The sequence below is a fragment of the Octodon degus genome, unplaced genomic scaffold (assembly GCF_000260255.1).
Source record: "Octodon degus isolate 3935 unplaced genomic scaffold, OctDeg1.0 scaffold00200, whole genome shotgun sequence".
Lineage (NCBI taxonomy): Eukaryota > Metazoa > Chordata > Mammalia > Rodentia > Octodontidae > Octodon > Octodon degus.
The window spans coordinates 2,102,259-2,121,190 of NW_004524776.1; the positions used below are offsets into that span (position 1 = coordinate 2,102,259).

General features: G+C 46.1%; 1 protein-coding gene across 1 annotated transcript in view; it reads right to left on the reverse strand.

Annotated features, from left to right (window-relative positions):
* Xylt1 (xylosyltransferase 1) overlaps positions 1-18,926 on the reverse strand; it is a 297,092-nt gene extending 278,166 nt beyond the window's left edge. Inside the window, exon 1 of the mRNA XM_023704682.1 lies at positions 18,851-18,926. The gene's annotated coding sequence lies outside the window, so the exon portion shown is untranslated. The remainder of the gene's footprint in view (positions 1-18,850) is intronic.
* Between the last annotated feature and the right edge of the window lie 6 nt (positions 18,927-18,932).

Genomic DNA, 18,932 nt, shown 5'->3' on the forward strand with positions numbered 1-18,932 from the left:
TCAGGCAAGAGGGAAGAAGCAGTGCTTTCCTCCACTGCTTTACCAAGGTCCAGCCAGTCCTGAGCCCCAGGCAGGGAGCTTGGCATCAACTGATGTGGTGATGAAGAGCAATGAGCCCCGTGCCACGCCGGGCAAGGACGCAGATCTGCCCCTCACTCACCACACATCCTTGGAAGAATCACTTCCCCTCTCTCTGTGCCACACTTCCTCTATCCACAAGATGGCATTCGACAATGCTCACATCACAGCTTGTCAGAGTCCTAAATATAAAATGCTTGCCATCTAGTATGTGCTCAAGAAATGCTAATTGCTGCTGCTTCTATATTATTCATTGCCAACAGCTTAGGCATCAGGTACTGGGAATGCACGGGAATTCAGAGTGCATTCAGCCTGGCTGAGGAGCTGGCAGGAAAACAGCAATGATCTGTGCTTCTAGGATCTAGAAAGTCTTTGGCCTTTGGATCTTAATATATCATTTTTAAAGTGATGCTGCACAGCTCTTGCTCTTAGGTTATTTCCAGAGCTAATATTTCAGGTGATTTCTGAAGGCAGAAAGCACGCTGATCTCCTACTACGTGCCACTCCCTGCTCTAGGACTGGGATTCCTTGATGGAGCTACGGGACCAGCACAGCAGTGCTGGTAAAGGCGGGAAGGACAGGCACAGAGCACAGGCCACACAGAGCAGCCCACTGCAAATGAGGAGGTTGGCAGGACCCCAGGAACTCTGTACGAGATGGAGAGACCTATGCAACTGGGGCACAGGCACCCACAGGGTGTAGATGTCTACAGGACAAGGGATTGAAAAGTTCCTTAGCCTATTTTAAAGATGAGAAGGCAGCCCTGGGAGGCTGTGCAAAGCTATTCCAAGTGAGAAAGCAAGGCAAGGCTAGACTCCAGTCTTTGTTCTGCTTCATCAAGTGAAATAGAGATTCCCACCTAGCAAATCCCCACCCCCAGCACAAACAGACAAAGCTGCAGGCCTGAGACTGCAGCCCCTCTCCTTGCCACTCTCTCAGTTGACACTGCCAGGCTGCAGGGAGCTCAGGGTGGGTACAGGAAGCTGGTATCTGATCACCATGAGGATAGAATGGTTCCCTTGCACTCTGTGGGGACGGGTGGGGGTCAGAAGGCCACTGCTAAGGTACGAGTGCTTTTCCTCAGAGATGGAGAGGATGGTGGTAACAGCAGACAAGAACTAAAAGGACTGCAGAGACAGAAGGGATTTGCCCAACAGTCAACCTTTTTTGTTTGCATTCCACCTGCAAATCATGTCATTGGTAAACCAGTCAACTGTAAAATTTTTCTTTATTAGTATGTGTTTGCAGTGTATAATGTTTACATCCCTCATGTGGGGTTGGTACATGTACGTAACTGTCAACTTTTCTAGATTTTTAATAAAATGGTAATGCTGAACCTTTTTTTTTTTTTTGAAACAGGGTCTTGCTATGCAGCTCAGGCTGGCTTTGAGCTCACAACAATTCTCCTCTCTTGGCCTCTCAAGTGCTAAGATTACAGGCATGAGCCCCCATGCCCAGTGATGAACCCATTATCAATGCAAGACTAACAAGAGGATGCAATGCAGTGGTCTAGGACCTTTGCAGACCTCAGCTCTTGTCTTTCTTTCCAAATGACCTTCTGTCCCTGCTTGTGAAAGGTCACAGTAACTCCTCTTCTCCCAGGCTATAGCTAATCACCTTCTATTCATCACCTTCACTGTCACCTTAGAGAAGCAGGCCTGAATGTGATTTACTGCTCCATGACTCACTCTCCCCTGCACCAGAGCATGGGCCACAAGAAGTCAGGGACACTGGAGGTTGCTGGGAGATGTCAAAGCAAAGCCCAAACCAACAAAAGTCAACTTCCCATTTCTTCAGGAGAGCAGCTGTGTGCTCATGAGAGGAAGGCCTCTTGCGGGTTGGTTCCCCTGGGACCTGCTCTCCAGTCCCCACCCACCGCAACGGGAGCACTATGCCTCTCCCAGAAAGGTATGGAAACCAGAGCAACCATTTCCAGAAAGCTGCAGTCCACTCTATGTGTCATCTCAAATCACCAAATGCCCTGCTTTCATCCTTGCTGCTGGTAAGGCAAGAGGAAGTGGGCAGAAATAATGAAGTTGCAAAAGCGCGGCTTGCTCTGAAGCGAGGAGGTGAGGGATAACTTCCCGAGCTGCCCATCGAGACAACATGAAGCAGTGACCTCTCTGGCTTCCAAAAGATTACTTACTTGCTGTCACAAAATCATGGAGCCACTATCTCAGCCTCTACATAGACTCTCACCCTAAGAGGAACTAAATTAATGTTTCGTACTGTTGGGTCATTAGGCGTTCCAGGGATCAATGCTGCGCTGTTTGCATTTTGTTTCACAAGTTTCTGCACTGATTTTTACCATGACCCTTTTCTTATTTCTTTTTGGTTTTTTCCTCAGTGACGTTTTTAGAAGAAACAAAAATTGGCCTCCTAATCACTTTAACCTTTCATGTTTCATGTAGTAAAAGCTAAAGCAATTTTAAGATAGGCTATCAATTTGCCTCTGAGCACAGTTTTAGCTTTACCTCTCAGGCTTCAATACGAGGTATTCTTATTTTCATTAATCACTCTATCATCTGAAATCTCAAAGATGATTTCTCCTTTAAGAGTTAAAGGGTTTTGTTTAAATTTCTACATGATTGCCTTTTATAGGCCAACTTATAAATATATCTTACTGTTCTATGAATAAGGCCTGGAATACTTGACTGTTGAAATTTATGTTCTCTTCTGAGGCAAAGTCATTCATCAGTTTTGATGAAGATTATCTTAGAGCATCCAGCAAATAGTCTTAAGGAAGAAAAGTTCACCTCCAAGAATGAGGACACAAGACACACACTAGCAGGTGTGCACGCACACGCACAGGCACACGCGTACACACCTGTGTAAAAAGTCCAATGAATACTGAAACTTCTAAAGGTTTATAACAAGTAAACTTTAGTAAAGTTTAGTTTAAAAAGTATGAACATGGGGGTAACGGTGCAAAAGTATCCGAATTGAAGGGTTAGGTTGCCCAGGAATTCCACACCCTGGAGTGGGACTGTGGGCTGCCCCACAGCAGCACTGCAACTCTGCAGCTTCATCTGATTGGTTTTCTGTTGTTTTACTTATTCATTTATCTGTTGTATTGGGGACTAAGCCCAGCGCTTTTACACTGAGCTACAGCCTCAACCTGCTTTCCTTTTTTTTTTATTTTGAGACAGGGTCTTACTGAGTTACTGTTACGGCTTGTGTCCAGATGCTCCCCTCCAAGCCTCATGCAGTCATAGGTGGGACTTCTCGAGACAGGCCTGAATCCAGAGTGCGTTCACAGTGTAATGCCAGGATTACAGTTGCTAGGATTACGGGTGGGTGACTATTGCATCAGTCCACCGATTGGTTTGGCACCACCCTAACCCAACAGCCTGGATACAATATAAGGAACAGAAAGCGGCTGGTCTTGGCATTCTGCTGGCTGCGCCAGGGACCTGCCATGAGCTGCTTCTCCTCTGAGATGCCTGTCTGCCACGCCACCCTGGGGACTAGACAATTGTGGAGCAAAAGCTCCACAAGCTATGAGCCGAATAACCCTTTCCCTCTTTAGCTTTGGGTGTGGGATAGTTTGTCTCAGTAATGAAAAAATAACTAACAAAGTTACCAAATTTCCCAGGCTGGGCTCCAGTTTGCAGTCATACTGCCTCACCCTCCCAGAGTGCTCGGATCACAGGCACGTGCCACCATGCCCAGCTTTACAGCTCATTTTAAAACCGAAAAGGTGACTGTCAGAGACTGAGTCAAACATTACAGGTTTTGGCTGGGCAGGTTTGAAGTTCACTAACTCTCCCAGTGCAAAATCCAAATTTCTCCCAAAAGAAATACTAAAAAAAACCAGCAAACAGCCTTCTCTTGCAGCAGTCCTTAAGTCTGTTCCTTGCACAAGGCAGAACCAGAAGACAAGCTCCAGACTTTACCCCTGGGGAGAAGGACTGGCTATAAGACAAAGCTGACATGACTCCTTGACAAGCCCTGAAAAGAACATTAAGTCATTTTTTTGGCCAGTACCAAGCAAACCTGAAGGACGAGTATTCCTACGGACTCCTGACACTCTTCTCCCAACACTGTCAGTGCCTGTGCCCACAGAAGTAGGGCAGCAAATGGAAAATGACCAGCACTCAGAGACTGACAGACGCAGAGTCCATGCCACTAAGCAAGGCTGACAACGCACACGAAGCCAGCTCCTCCGGGGAGTGCCGCCTTCTGATGCTGTGGCCACGTCCATCGTGGGCAGTCCCTGCAGGGGCATTTCAGCAGTGTCTCAACGTAAAATGACACATGCCACTGCAGGCTAGAGATCTTACTGGGGACGTAGGTTTGTATTCATCTGCTTCCCAGCAAGAAAACCAGAGCAACTAGAGATAAACAGAAGTCAATCAAAGCAGAAAGTGACATGGGGGGAAAAATGCTTAATTCTACCAGACCTGGTTTGCTGCATAAAGATAAGAGCCTTCTGGACAGTGTGGCCTCAGTGTAAGAAATTAAATAATGGCACCAGTCCCAAAAGCAATGACAGCAGTGAACACCATGCATGCCTTCCACGTTCAGGAAGGAATTGAGATGGAAGAGCAGTAGTCAATTAATACATTTCGGTTCTGTGCATTCTGTGTGCAAGACTAATTACAAAAAGTAAGCTTTGTTACAAGTTTCAGCATATGAAATGTCACCAAGCTTCACTCCCCAGTAGGACAGGGAAGGCTTCCAAATTAAAGCATAATTGTCAAATCAAGTGGTTAAAAAGCAAAACCAGAGGCAGCGGTTAAATCAATTCTGCTCCTCAGGATGTATACACCCAGCAGCAACAGGGGCATGTGTTCACCACAATACACCCTCAGGAACATTCACAGCAAGTCTAGCTATCTAGAGCCTCCCTTCGGCTTCCTCAGTACCCTAAATACAGCCTATGAATGTGCTGTGGTAGATGTCCCAGTGAAGTAAGGTAAATGAGCAACCTCACAGCTCCATGGAACTCTGCATACAGATACAAGGTCAGCAAATTGTTTTCACAAAGGGCCAGAGAGTATATATTTTAGGCTTGTGAGCCAGTCTTTGTCTATACTTTTCAACTCTGCTGGCAGCAAAGCAGCCACCACCAGCTTACATACTGGTCATGAATAGGCAGGACTGTATTCTAATAAAGCTTTACTTATGGAGACAAATTTGAATTTCATATCATTTTCACCTGTCACTAAATATTATTTTTCTTTTGATTTTTTTCCAGCCCTCACTTTCAAGTGTAAAATCTACGTTGAGCTCTGAGGCCACAGGAAGCAGGCAGCCGGCTGGATTGGGCTCCCAGGCAGTGTTTTGCTAACACAATACAGACCAATCTCACAGATACAACACTAAACCCAGTACAGACTGCAGTGTCTCATTTCTAAAGGCACACAAAGAACCCATGTGGCCTAAAGTCACAGCCTTGGTTGCCTGAGCAGGCACAAGGACAGAAGAGGGTAGGACAGTAGTCCTAGGGCTGGCGATGTGCTATTCCCCAGATTCAGATGTTAGCTAGTTGTGCATTGCCCTCTTACCCTGCTCATGCCTGATGCATAAACTTTTATATGTGTGTTGTTCAGAAGAAAGACAGCTGGGCCAGGGACATAGCTCTGTGGTAGAGCCTTTGTCAAGCATGAGCCTGGCCCTGGGTTCAACCTTCAACCCCCCCCCCCCAACACACAGAAATGTCACAAGATTTTACAATCAAGGCAGCTTAAATTTAATCAGCTTCAAATTCAGAAATGTAAAGAGAACCACAGTTATAAAATTAAATCAGCTAGGAATGCTTCACCATGGCTAGGTATCAGCAGAGACTACAGTATCTACAAGCACTTGATAATAAAAGACAAAATTACATTCTTTTCCTCTAGCTCCCATTGTGCTGGCTGCTGGGCTGAGGTGGGCTTGTAGACTAAGGGACAGACGGTGCCACCATCCAAATCTGGCCAGGTTATTGTCTGCATCAGTTTTTGGAGGAAAAGGTGATGTTCACCCAATTACCAGTGACTCCTCCTATGGAAATCTGCCTCCGATATTGTTAACCTAAACAGCAGCTGGCAAAGCATGTGGCCCTCAACCTGCAGGAGAACCCCACTGGATGCTCAGAGAAGAAAGAAGCCAGGCCTGGCCTCCATTTGATTTCAAGAGAATATGCAGTTAATTATTTTTCTCCCAGTCAGCAGCTGAGTCTCACTGAAATCCGTGCTTGTAATTATCGCTGTAATTATTATTTTAATACAAATCAGCAACTTATCAAAATATTACACTCTCAGTGCTACCTCTCCCTCCTTACTCTGTTGTGAGGGTGCTCTCACCACGTGAGTCCCAAGTCGCCGCTCTAGCGATGCTGATGGCAACCCGCTTTGGACCTCAGGGCCTGCGCTAGGACGCTGAGTCTCTGGTACATCTGAGCCGTGGGCAACCAGAACCATCCTTTCTGAAGCGATCCTGAAGAAGGCTCCAGGGCAGTGGCCTCAGGGAAATTTTCTACACGCTATGGGGTTATCACACGGAGGCTCCCAGGTCCCAGTGTCTGAGCTGAAGTTCCAAGTCTACTGCTCTGTGATTTTGGGCAATTCTTTACTGTCTGTGTGCCTCAATTTCCTCAGCTGTAAACAGGAATAACATCACAAGGCTATTAGAAGGGTTTAAGGGGAATAATGCATGAGATGCTATTTAGCACAGTACCTGGTGCATGGTGACATTTAATAGATAACACCAATGACTTTACATCATTCCAAAAATTGCGCACCCAAGTCCTAATGGCAGGTAGCGCAAGGTTAAAGTAGACAGATGGATTTGGTAAAGAGCCAGGGGCAAAAGTCCTACGTGGAAGGGGCGGATGACCAACTCTCCTTCCCTCCCTTTTCTTGGAAATGAAGAGCAGAATTTCAAAGTTTTATTAAAAATTAATAAACTAGATTCCAAATTAGATTTTAGAATTCCAAATTAGCTTTTGATTTGAAATCTCTGATTTGGCTACCAATTTAAATTTTAATTTAAAAATTCACTTTTTCTTTCGGTAGAAGAGCAGAAAGAAAATGAGGAAAGCAGAGGGCCAGGGAGATGGCTCGATAGAATAAGTGCTTGCCTGGAAAGCACAAGGGCCTGAGTTCAATCCCTGGTTCCACCAAAAAGAAAAAAAAAAAAAGAAAGAAAATGAGGAAGGAGAGGAAGATGGAGGAGAGGCTAGGATAGTGGTGCACACTTATAACCCCAGCTACTCAGGAGACTGAGGTGGAAAGATCATAAAATTTGAGTTCTTCCTGGGCAACATATAGAGATCTTGCTCAAAATAAAGATAATAATGAAAAGGGAAGTGCTCCTGAGTCAAAACACAAGACAAGAAAGAAAGAAAAAAGACAAAAGGGAAAGGAAGAGGTGAAAGGAGGAGTAAGAGGAAAAGGAGAATGTGGACTGGAGGGTGAGGAGCGGGGGAAGAGGAAGACCCTCTTCCTCTGCCAGTATTCCACCTGCAGCTCACACCTGACCCTTCCCTACTAGCACCTCCCACTGCCCACTTCTGTTGGGAGTTTCATTGCCTCCTCAACTTGGAAAAAAGCCGGCTCATTCCCAGTGCTGCTGTTTGTTTGCGTCTAACTTCCCAAAGAAAGCCAAAGCAGCGGCTGGCCTCAGAAGGGGTAATAATGGAGGAGCCCACACCCACCTGCACACGGCCTGCAAAGCTCCTGCTCCTGGGGTCTGCCTCATGAGGCCTCCAACCTCCCTACCCTGCCCTCACTCCTTTTGTCTTTTCCCCACCCTCTCACCAAGAGGAAATGAGAAGTAGCTATGCCTAGGGAGGACCAGTAAAGAAGACATGGACGCTTGCCATACCAGAGCAGAGGTCATCGATGACAAGCTAATGGGGTGCTCTGTTCCTTTTACAGCAGCTGCCCCTTCTGAGCTAGGGATAAAAGCAAGGGAGGAGGAGATGCAATGAATAGGCTTTTATTTCAAAGCGAACATCTGCAAAGCATGGTCCTCCATTAAAAAATAAACAGAAAACAGCTACTAGTCTGGAAAAAAGAAAAGAAAAAAGATTTCCCATTACATCTCTAATTAATAAAGCCCCATTTCACAAGGAAAAGAGACAAAAGAGCAAAAGAAAAAAATAACTTCCCCATCCCTAAAGAAAGGGTGCTTAATGAGGTAACCACTGTATTAGTTGATCTATCTAATCTAGTTTTAATACTATGCTTAAATAATGTATACATTAGCTCTCCATTACCAAAAACATTTGTTTATTTTATGAATGCAAGTGTGGTTGAGTGCTGAGACTTCACGAAATTATCATGCTGTCCTTGGGCTCTTGGCTTTTATTGCTTTTCCCCTTGCTCATTATGAGATGATTAGTTGCCTCCGTTGCCCCTCTGAATTGCAGCACATGTTGTACTGTGTGGTTGTGCTACCCTGGTTCTGAACGGCAGAGTCTTGGTTCAGGGTTAAGTTAATGCAGTCATTATAGACCCATTTGGGGACCCATCCATCATGGCTAATTTCATGTCTGACACATGGGGCACAACAGTGCACACAGTTGACAGAAAGGGAACACAGTGGTGAATGTGCAAAGACGCACAAGAATGGCCCAGACCTAAGTCACAGAGGAGATGCCTGGTGTCCTCAGCAGTCAGTCTCCACAAGTGTAGACAAAGCTCACAGTGACCCAGAACCCTGTTCTATCACAGAGGCCTCTGATAGGGCCTTCCATTGAAATGCAGCCAGTGCCCAGTCCCCCCTGCAGTCTAACTTGAGTTCTTACCACGGTGACTCAGAACAAAGCAGCACAGTCATCCCCAGAGGACCAAAGTTCTTTAAATAGACAAAGCCAAGGTTTACCAAACTTTGGCTACTTCAGCACTTGCTTAGCATTCACTGGGCCATGCTGGAGTCCAGATCAGGATTAGCGTGTCAGGGCTTGGTACCATGACTTACACACTTGCATTTTGTTAACTAGCCCTAGAAGTCTTCTTTCAGGCCTTTGGTCGTGCTGCTGTGGCTGCCTCAATTTCCTGAATTAATTCACTGTGTTTATCTTTCATAGTGATTTTGACTTTGGGAAAGAGCCAGAAGTCAGTAGTAGGTGCCACACCCAGTGAATAAAGTGGATAAAGATGCACCGTAGTTTTTGGTTTCATCTGCCCAGCTTTCTGTTGGATGGTACTCGGCAGCAGCAGTCATTGTATTCTGGACGGTGTCTCATAAAGACACTCATGAAAGAGGACTTCCAGAACTGCTTCAGAAAGAGGCAGGAATGAGGGATGAGTGTGTGTTAAACGAGGAGCATCTTGGGGGGATTAAATGGCGATGTGTCTTTCACTGCAATAATGGTTTCATTTAAAAACACACCACACTTTGCAACCACACCTTGCACACTGAAAGAAATATACAATTATTAATGAAATTTTTAAAAGTTCACACAAGAAACAGGGGAGAGAGCAGCTGCAATGCAGTTAATACTCGGTTTGGTGGTGTGAGTATGGCTTCCTTGAGTGTATTGAGCTTGGGACAATTTATCAACCTACACATTTAAAATAACAAATATAGTGCTTCTGGTATAAAAGAGCACAAATACAAAACTGAAGGACTCAATAAATTGTGTGCAGATACGGAAAGCAACTTTTTGTAAAAAGTCGTTACACTGCAAACTGCTTGTGCAGCACCTGCAGTCCATGGTATCCCAAGATTTGTACCTATATCATAGTTGGGATTCCTAGAGCTTGACAGGAATTTCTCTGCGAAAGCTATCTATTCAGAATAACTCTTCATGTTAAATAAAAAATCCCAAACCTATAAAATGAACTCATCCTATCTAAAGCTAACTCTTTTTTTTTTCTTTGCATTTCAGGGAAGGGTCTACAGGGTGTTCCGGGTAGTTCGGACTTGTAGTGATCTGCCTGTTTACAGCCTCCCAAGAGCTGGGATTACAGGCCTAAAGCCAACTCTTGCCTTACGTTTTCTTCACTGAACTTTGAACAGTCTGATACTTTCTTGTTGGTTTGGGAGCCATCTCTTCACTGAGAGCTGTCTTTCCTGTATTTTGTGCAGCACCATGCATACCACAAACCCTAAACCAGCATCTGTTGAGTCAAGGGCCAGTGAATGAGTGGGTGGGAAACTGCTAATAGATTTCATTCATTCATTGCATCCATGTCCCCCAAGGTTGATAGGACAACTGAAAGAGGGTATAGTAAAGGTACAGTCTAATTCTAGTTTCCTCCTCTGATCCATGAGCCTCATCTTAACATCCTTAGGGGAACTTCTGATCTGTTTGTCACATTTCATCATCACAACCCAGAAAGGAAAGAGGGCCTATGAGCATCCCATGTCTAAGTGCCAAGAAGATGCAAGAAGGCAAAAGTCCTGTATCATCCTGCATCAAACTATGACCTGAACCATGGTGTTCCAGACTACCGGTCCTCCTGGCCCACCTGCCCGTTGTGTCTGACAACTCCCAACCTCCTGACCTGTGCTTTTGGGGTACAAGGGCAGGGAGAAAATGGGAAGGCAGATGATTCAAAATATTCTGCTACCCACACTCCCCACAAAAGGAGGCCTCTTTACCAAATTGCTAAGTGTGTGATTCTATTCTCCTGTATTTTGGCTTTCAGAATGGCTGGTACTTAAAAGAATTTGTATACTCTGGGTATCCACACCAAAGAGGGAAGGAAGGCAACCTCTACCTTGCAGTCAAGGTGAGTATGTGCTATGAATAAGCCACATGGGGATGATTGAAAGGTGACCACAGAGATTTATTTTTAGCTCTTTGCAGCAATGACAGAGGTGTTCCAAACAGGCTGCAAACTTAACAGCCCAGAGAGGCCAGCCAGGTACCACAGGTAGAGAAAAGAACCTGGGGGACTCCTGGGATGGGGGGCCTGGCACCTAGCCTTGCTCAGCCTGCCCCCTACTGGGAATGGGCCCCCAGGCTGCCAGATTCTGCATGGGGGAAAGGTAGACAGGAAGATGGCTGAATGCATGGATGGATGGGTAGATGGACGGAGGGATAGATGACAAGATGGATGGAAGGATGGATGGACAGGAGAGCAGGGAGTATAGGGCTAAAGACAAGACTATGGACTGAGTAGAAACTAAGCACACAGTTTTTGAAGTCAACTTTAACGTCTAGTTTGATCACTTCTCAACTGTTTAACTTGCATCTAATTTACTGAGTTTTTAATAGACTTTTTTAAAATTAGAAACACAGGGGTGAGAATAGTACCCTTTCACTTGTAGATTATTATAAAGATTCCGTAAGATCATGTCTGTCTAGTATTTCCACAATGCCTGGTAAAAGGTAAATTCAATAAAAGTAATCACCTTTCTTCTCATTCCGGTTTTACACTGTGAGGTCTGCACCTCTTGGGTAGACAACCTTTGCCTTAATCTCTGCACTACAAACTCCACTTCTTTTGGTTTAAGCAAAAACATTGGGTTTCTGTATCACAGCAGAGGAGTATAGCAAAGGATTGCCTGCCCCTGACACTTTCGCTTAGGTTAGAGGCCCTGCCTGTGCCACCTGGCTGAGACACGCCAGGCCTCTGAAAGAGCAAACCCATTTTATTACTCTCAGGGAGTCCTGAAGGGGGAGACTAAGCCCCCACATCAGTCTCCCTCACAAGGTTTGGGAACGGGCCCCACTTCCTCCCATCCAGCCAGCTGCCTGAGGTCCTAGACTCTGACTCCAGAATGCCAGTTTTCCTACTTCATGCTAAGAGGGTACCCACTGTCACCACCTTCTCTGTAACATCTCTAGCTTTTTTTCCCCATAATTTTATTGAGAAACAAATAGCAATGAGATAGTTTCAAACCAAATTGGTAGGACAGTTTCAATAGTTAACACATTGCATACTGTCTTCCTAGTGGTTATTTGTTGTACAAGATGCAGACACGATATTCTATTTACAAACACTATTAGAACAAATCACTCTATTCATTGAATTAAGAGAATGTAGCTATATATCTATCCTAACCTTTTTGAATACACAAATACAAAATGGTCACTCATCTGTATCCCTTTTTTTGTTTAGCTCCATCACTTGAATATTATAGGTGTGTGAACTCAGCAAAATATTCCAAAATAGTCCAGTAGTCCATAATAGTACTGGGTCTTCTGCTTCACTGGCAATGTCAGAAGTTGTTGACCTGAGTCCCCTACAGCTCAACATAACACCATTATTTCTTACATTTCATTTTTATACTTTTCTGCTGGATGGTTAAGACCAAGATAAAGCAGGACCTATGCAACAAGAATTGTAGCTTTTGTATCTGATACGTCTCTAGCTTTTGATAAAGGATGGGGACACCACAGGGATCCTAGGCCATCAGCTCATGCGCATCTGTGGGCAAACGGACGCTTCTGCAGAAGGAAGTGCCCTGACGACAATGCACACATCTGTGCCGAGAGCTCTTGCAGCAACATCCCACACCATCCACATAGTTGGGGTCCGGTCATGGGCCCCTCAGAGATAACCACGGAGCAGTTTAACCAAAGGCATAGAGCAGCAGAAAGCCTCCGCACCCGCCAAGGGACCCTGCACGCTGTCTTCCTGCCTCGCCTGTCCTGCTAGAGGGAGCTGAATCCTTCCTCTGGCCAACTCCATGGCTCAAGTTCAGTTGTGTCCTAGGATATCCATTGCCTGTTTCTCTACAGGACCATTAAATCCTGTCTTGAAGTGAGAAGATGTAGCCCAAAGGATACAAAGCATTGGATCTGCAGGATGGGTAAGCCCCAGGGAGCAAGAGGCCGTGCACGAGGACTGCGCATCAGACTTCATGCTACTCAAGATTTTAGCTAAAAGAATGGATTTTTATGTGCTTCTGCCCCCCCAAAATGGCTGGTTACTTGAGATGATGAATATGCTTATTTGCTTGCCTATAATAACCTTTTCACTACGTATGTGTACATTAGTGTATCATGTTGGGTACCTTAAATATATGCACCAAGATCTTTAAAAATAAGAATCTGTCCTTGGGACTGGGCCTTCTGACAGAATCAGTGATTCTGCGCCTCCTTAGGTGAGTCTTGTGGTTCCAATGTTGGTGACCCTGACAAGACCTTTAGAAGAGAAAGCTGCTGAAGTACAGTCACCAAGAGCGCTCTGCGCCTGCATTCAAATCTCAGCTCTTCCACTTAAAACTATGCATCATGGGAAAGTGGCTTAAGTGTAATCTGCCTCGGTTTCCTATCTGTAGCATGAGGATTCAATGAGTTAGTATTTATGAGGCTGTTAGAATAAGGTTTGGTTTTTCTAAGCCACGACTGCTGGCTTTTCAAAGTACACAGCTTGACAGATGCCAATACATATGAAGGGTTTAAAACATGGCCCAGGACACTCTAAGTGCTGTACAGACATTATTATTCAATTTGAATCATTATTTAGGGGTTGCATTCCATGCAAACTGCTTATTTATTCTCCTGTAAGGTTGGCACATTTTTAGGAATTGGCATTAATAAGCAAGGAAATAACGTAAGTTTTAGGGATGTGATGGTTGCAGTGAGGATTTTTCGAAGAACTAGACAACAAGTTGCTCAAAAATACTAAACCTGGATAGCATCTGAAAAGAGGCAGACCTAGGTGTGAAGCCCCAACTGTACTGAAAAAGAAGCTTTGTTTCTCTGAAACTCAGCTTCTTCACCTGGAGGTGTAGATGGCAGGAATCCCATCTTCAGAGGTGGCATAATTCAGTGAAATAGTGGGATAATATTTGCATAACCTTCCTTTATCACTGGTGGCAACCAGTGGGCATAAGAGCAGCAATGTTTTGCCAGGTGTCCTCTGTTCTAATTTTGTGTGTTAGACAACAGCTTTTTCCAGAAGGTGGAGAGAGACAGATAGATATAGACACAGATATAGATGTAGATATAGAAACAGATCAAGAAGGAGGGAGTGAGAGAGGGAGAAGGTGAAAGAGACAGACAGAGAGATGAGTGAGGCAGCATCTGACTTCTGCCATCCTGCGTACAGCGGGCACTCAGTAGATGTGGGCCCCTTCCTCTTCCCCTTACCACGTTCTCTCCCACCCCACAGCTGCACACATAGAAAAACTGGACACACTGTAGTGCGTTGGGTTTCACTCAAACCCTACTTCGAGTGAGAAAAGAAAAGTTTTTTTTTAAAAAAACTCATTTGCAAACATACCAAGAAGTTCACTTTAAGAACAGCAGTGCACATTGGGACATTCAGCCATGCCACACCCAAATTGGTTCACAGGTCTTATTATACCATCCTCATGCAGTCCGCCACAGTCACCCCTCTATGCAAAGGGGCAAGGGGCCAATGGCTTGCCCTGGCCTGTGGAGCAGGCATGTTACACGGGGTCTCTCTGGCTCTTGCCAGGGGCTGGTACACAGTTCCTGAGACGTTTCCTTCTATTCCCACAGCTCTTCCTTTGAATTCTAGTTTTGTTGGGGTTGGGTTTGTTATTAATTTATTTTATTTTCCCCAAAGTATTTTCTCTTTGTTTCTAGTAGTGGGAAATGTGGGTCATTTAGAAATGGAGTGTCACAATGGCAGAGAAGACAGCGATCCTAAGTGACAACTCTAAAGGCAACATTAACCACAAGCTAGAGGCGAGGTCAACCCTCACCCTGTGCCCATAGCCCTACAGGGGCTTCATATTTCTGCATAGACATTCACGGCCCCACGAATCATAAATAGCACTGGACGGAAAGCAGATTCTTACTCCGAAGATACCATTTATTTTTTTGTTTTGTTTTGTTTTGTTTTTAAGCAAGCGCATGCACATGCACACACACACGTGGAGCATCCCTAATCCAAAAATCCCAAATGTCATCTACCCCAAAATCCAAAACGTGTGGAGCACTGCTGTGACCCCACAAGTGGAAAATTCTCTACCTGCTTTTATGTGATAGGCCCAGGAACATGCAGGTATACTGTATCCACTGTGTAAAACTACCTTTGAGCCATGTGTATAGGGTGTATGTAAAACAAACTTATTGTTCAGGTTTCAGTCTCAGGCCCAAGATCATGTTTATGCAAATGCTCTAAAAAGCTTAAAACCAAACTTTGAAAGATTCTTAGTCTCTTGCTTCTTAGATACAGGATAGAGAATCTATAAAACATATATATATACATATATATATATATATGTATATATACATATAAAACATATATATATCCTACATATAAAACATATATATATCCTACATATATATATAGGATATTTAACCTGTACTACATATATTTATCTACAATTTTTATTTATTTTTATTTAACGTTTTACAGTCTACGATTAAGCAGATGGCACCATTTGCAATAAGATAAATGTTGTTAGATGATGCATGTCTCTGTATACAAAGTATATTATGTCGCTTAAACAAAATGAAATTCCATTTAGAGTGTGAATAAAAAAGGAGCGATCAATAAAATATTCTCTGAGCTCTCTAGCATCAAAACGTTTGGACAGGGCGCAAAGCCGCGCCTGCTGCCTCCGAGGCCTGCTGCCTGGAGGCCGGCTCGCTGGGGAGGGGCGGGGCCCAGCGATGCTCCTTTCCAAGTCAGGGCCACATTTGAAATAGTCCCGAGTTATCTGAGTAATGTGAAGTATGAGGAATTTCTGTGGAAAAATCAACATTTCAAAGGGGTAATACAGATAATACAAAAACCTCATTCTACTGTAAGTGTGTGTGCGGAAGAAGGAAGGACAGTAAAATAAATTAGATTTCTTAAATGAAGCTGACTAAGTAACAGTTTACCTAAGGGGACAAGCAGTGGCTGGAAGGTCTTCGGCGTGTCACCAAAAGGAAAGAAAATAAAAGGTCCTCACATTGGCACACACGGCTCTTTCGTTTTCTCTAAAATCCATTCAGAATCTACAGGCTGATCTTTCTGAGGATCCCCCCCCCCCTTGTCCTTCCCACCCCATACAACTGAGCCTGCTGCCTCTCAGTTCTAGGATGACAGCACACTCCAGAGCTTCCTGGAGACCCAACAACAACTCTGTGCTGCTGCCACAGAACTCACTGCAGTCCACCTGATCATTCTAACATGTAAGCATGTGGAAGGAGGCAGAGCCAAGAGCGACAAGCAGAAAGAGGGCCGCTTGTGAAACTCTGATGGACATGCCCGTCCTACATGGTCCTCGCACTCTCTGACTCTGCTTGCAAAACTTGGTGCTCCTTCCTGGTTTCTTAAAAGGCACCAAAACCACAATCAGGCCGTTGAGGGGTGCAGCCAGACCTAGAGGGGGCACACTCATGCAGAAGTGCTGCAAGAGCAGGCAGCGGGAAACAGCAAGGTCTCATTTAGAAAATACTCTGTGCTTGAGGCATGTCCAGTGTTCTGTGACACACCCACCCTCGGCCATGGATTCCTCTGCGTGCAAGAACCACAGCTGTCCACTGCACCGGCCCCTGCCATGGAATACAGAGATGAAATGTTATCACCAAGGCAGATGCCTCTGCAGCTCTTTACAACAGCTATCTGGAAAATCACAGACAATTTTGTTACTGTCACAGTCCCTAATGTCCCTCCAAAGCATCCTGCCAGTAGCCCCGGAAGGGTCTGCGAACAAACTGCATGTCGCGAGGGCCTCTGTGGCTTGCTAAGCAGTCTGCTCAGATCCTTGCCGGCAACCCAAGCTCCAGCTCTGCTGGACTTCAGGAACAGCCTGCCCTCTTCTGGTCTCCTTGAGTCCAGGGAAGGGCAGGGCTGGGTGGGCACAGCTAGAGGAGGGCAGAACCAAGTTCCAGCCAGGATGTGTGTGCTGCCACTTTGGAATCTAGCAGCTCATAGGGGTAGATATGGGGAAGGTAGAGAGGAGTGAGATGAACAAAGCAAAGAAAATGCAAATGCAGGAGCAGCAACAGTGGCCAGTAAGGAAGACAAGTAACTACCTGCAAGGGAAGAGTGGGAAAAAAAGCAAATAAAATAATATAAAATAAAAATACAGTAAAACAAAATAAAAGTAAAGAAGGGGAAGGTGGGAAAGATTGACACTGAGACAGTGGGAGATGGTGGGAAGACAAGCAGTGAACTCACGGATGAAGGTAGAGTTTCAAAAAAGAAAAGCAGCTCCAATGCTGGAACCAGAATTCCAAAAGGAATTCCAAAAAGAAGATGGCATGTCCTCACCGATGTTCCACAGTGCAAACCCTGTGCAGCCAAGCTGGGATTCAGAGGGTGAGACACAACTGGGCACAAAGGAGAGGCTGAAGGTGAGGTTGGGTGTTCTGGACATCAGAGACCTAAGAAATCTGCCAGCCTGGTCTCCTTCCTTCGCTTCCTCCTCTTGTTTCAACAGGTGGCATTGCACCCCAGGGGTATCTCCTGAATCTGAGACGTGAAGCATGGAGCCAGCCCCACGGGCCCCTCCACACATGTGCCCATCCTGCATGTTACTTACTGAGCCAACAGTACTTGCTTCAGACCAGCCTGCTCCCTCCCAGCAGGACTCGGAACCCAGAAAGAACTCCTAATTGCATTTCTGCCTGTACACATATCTGTGGACTCCAGGAGTTCCAAGGCAGTGCCTCTGAGTGCACTTCTCAACCAGCAAGCTCTCTCCACCCTCTCCCCACAAATGAGAGACTGAGTCTCCCTGCTACCCACACAGCAAGGTGAAATACCATCACATCATGTCTCAGGCTGGCTGAGCCCACAATCATAAAGCTGTGCTCTGGCAACAAGGGTCGCGTCAACTGCAAAGTTTAGGTCTGCAGGAAGCACATGTACAAAGACAGTCTTCAGTGAGGTCTCTCAAAGTGACAAATCACAAAGACAGCATTCAGCTCTTGAGGGTCCATAAATCACCTCCCTGGTGTCTGACATCCTTCAGGGCAACGCAAATCCCTGCAGGTAAGGGGCACAGTGAAGATGCAGACAGACACACACCGGTCATACATAGCAGAGACACTGGTGCAGAGCTGGGGACTCTGACCTCCTGCCCATAGCAAGGCAGCCTGCACAAGAGAAATGCATCTCCAGAGAATATGGGGTCTGGTTAGGAAAACAAGTCAGGAGGTCCCCACCATGCCAACCAAATGGTCCAAAAGATCTAAGGAAGGCAGTTTCATACCCAGAGGGAACTCCAATCAAGGTGCCCATGGCAGTATGGGTCGACATACAGCTAATGAAAGGAAGCAGACACACAAGCAGGAGGTACAGACAGTCCACTAGAAGGGACCGTGCCCTGAAACTGTGTGTGTGTGTGTGTGTGTGTGTGTGTGTGTGTGTGTGTGTAGGGGGTAAAGTCAAGAGGGTACAGGAGAGGAAGGTTAGCATCAGACGGAGGTGCAATCAGGAGGCTCAGACATCCAGAGAACGGAGACGCTAAATAAGACCAGGACCCAAGACAATCTTGGTGCAGGGACATGATGGGGAACCCTGGGAACTCATCCCAGATCCTCTCAGATGAAGGCAAAGATAGGACTTAGCTGTCTGCGTACAACTCCACCAAGACCAAAAAGAGGTTGCCGCGAGAACCCCCCGGGATCCGGCACGATCCGCGTACTCAGGCAAGCAGTGAGACACCCACACCCAACGCAGAGAGCAAGTCGGGCGCCCTGCAAGAGTGACAGGGAACAAGAACCCAAGCGGGCTTCGGGAACCACAGAGCGCGTCCTCCTCGGGAAATAACTTCTTCAGACCCTAAGGGGGCCCTTGGACTCTGGACCGGGCAGCGCACGACCCTGAGCCTCCCGTGGGCACAGAGGCGCTGTGGGGCGGGCAGGCTGGCGACGCCCGCGGCTCCGGGGCCAGGGGGCGTGGGTTGGGGTTGCCGCCTTCTGTCCTCCCGTCCTCCCAACAGGGTGCGCGCCGAAAGGGCATCTTACCAGCGCTCGGGCGGGCAGTGCCCCGCGGCCGGCCGGCTGCTGCGCCCGGGCTTCTCCGGGGCCGCCTCCCCGCACCCGCGCC